This window comes from Trichosurus vulpecula, chromosome 2, assembly GCF_011100635.1.
Source record: "Trichosurus vulpecula isolate mTriVul1 chromosome 2, mTriVul1.pri, whole genome shotgun sequence".
NCBI lineage: Eukaryota > Metazoa > Chordata > Mammalia > Diprotodontia > Phalangeridae > Trichosurus > Trichosurus vulpecula.
The window spans coordinates 177,335,646-177,337,711 of NC_050574.1; the positions used below are offsets into that span (position 1 = coordinate 177,335,646).

The following is a 2,066-nucleotide window of genomic DNA, read 5'->3' on the forward strand; positions in this document are numbered from 1 at the left end:
TGGAGATAAGAACAGCATCTACCTTTCAGCGTTGTTATGAGACATAGATGAGATAATGATTGTAAAACTCTTAGGAGAGTGCCTAGCACACGGCAAGTGATACGTAAATGTTGTTGCTGTTATTCGGTCACGGTTTAGTCATGTCTGACGCTCCATGACCCCATTTGGGGTTTTCTTGGCAGAGATACTGGAGTGGTTTGTCATTTCCTTCTCCAGCTCATTTTACAGATGAGGAAACTGAGGCCAACAGAGTTAGGAGACTTGCCCAGCTTTTAACTCAGGGAAGATGAATCTTCCTGACTCCAGGCCTGGAATTCTATCCACTATGCCACCTAACTGCCACATAAATGTTGTTTTGGTTGTGATGGTCAGAAGGGGTCCACGGGCTCTAAAAGGAGGGTCCATGATCTTAACCAAAGGTTAAGAATTCCTGATAGGTGCTAGTTTTGGCAGCACATATACTAAAATTAGAATGATACAGAGATTAGCAAGGTCCCTGGACAAGCATGACATACAAATTCATGAAGCATTCCGTATTTTTTAACAACTGTAGTGATGTGAGAAACAGAAAATATCAATAAAAATTTATTGGAAATTTTAAAAAGAACTTCTGATAGATCAACCATGTCATTTTAGGGATGAAGAGACTGAAGTCCCCAAAGTGTGCTAGCCATGGAACCTGAATTTGAGGAAGTGGAGGGCTTTTGGGTGTCTCAGATGGCATGTTTCAAGACAGAAGGGCCTGGTCACCTTCTTTGGCCAACACCCATTCTCTGGGAAAAGATTTAGAACCTTCCAGTGTCAGTAGCGCTGGGGCTCTGGTTCCAATAGCTAGGGCCCTTACCCTTGGTCCCAAGAAGAATATCTGTGTTTGTGTTTATAAGGGTTTTATGAGCCCTATGGCATATACAGACCCGAGGCTCATGGACTTAGAGTTAGAAAAATCCTTAGCAGTCATCAAATCCTGGCCACCTCTCCCCCACCCCCTTTGCAGATAGAGAAACTGAGGCTCGAGGAAGTAGGATGATTTTTTTGAGGCCACACAAGTGGTAGGAAGCAGAGCTGGGATTTGAATCCAGGTCCTCTGACTCCAGGTCCACTGACTCCAGGTCCAATGTCCTTCCCAGTGCACTGTGCTGCCTATGTCAGGAAGCTAGTGCAAGTTCTAATGTCATGTTAGATCCTAGTCCCCCAGCAAACACTGGTCCTGGGTATGCATATCTATGAACACTGAAGCAGGTATCATTATGCACGAACATGTATGCTCACATATACAAACATACCTTTACCTACAGTATACATTCACACACACAGGCAAACACACACATGCAAACACACACACACACACACATACACTCATTCACCTCAGCTTATCTGGAGCCTCTTAACCTGTTTCATTTCCTTCAGGCATTGCCTTTTTATTTTTTATCACCCATTGTGTTCAGGGAATTTGGTCCCCGGGCAGACGACACAAACATTTTGGCTCCAGGAGGCTTATGTGATGCCTTCGTGTGTGCTGGCTGACTCACACTGCTCTCTAAAAATAACAGCAACACTCCTTGAAATGCAGCACACACACACACACACACACACACACACACACACACACACATTGCCTCAAATGTCTCCAAACTGGCCTTCTAGGAGACCTCTCTTTATTCCCTCAGTTCCACTGATCAGTGAAGAGATTCCATTGCTATGCCCCAGCCCCTCCTCCTCTACGGATTCCCAAGCAAATCATGTTTTATTCTGTTTCTGTTTCGCTCCAGAGCGGATATGTTTGATTGTGCTGCATTGCTCCAGCTGAATTCCTATTCACATTTCTATCCTGAGATATTGAATTGTGAGTCCTCTCCTGAAATGTGCTGATTGCAGAATTGAGACTTCATGCTCTGGCATTTAGAGGAAACTTTAGACGCAAAACTGTTTACAAATTCAATATTCTCTGGGCCTGAACTCTCAATGTAAGAGGTATCACATGTGCATATCACTTGGTGCCCAGATGCGCGGTGGTGATTTTAGATATAGAAGTGATTTCCTGCACAACCACGCTCTTTGTAGCAGCA

The 2,066-nt window shown here is 44.2% G+C and overlaps 1 non-coding gene across 1 annotated transcript; it reads left to right on the forward strand.

Annotated features, from left to right (window-relative positions):
* The first annotated feature begins 437 nt into the window (after positions 1-437).
* On the forward strand, positions 438-541 carry LOC118840491. The gene has a single exon (XR_005009681.1). It is a non-coding gene; the product is annotated as a U6 spliceosomal RNA (small nuclear RNA).
* Positions 542-2,066: the final 1,525 nt, after the last annotated feature.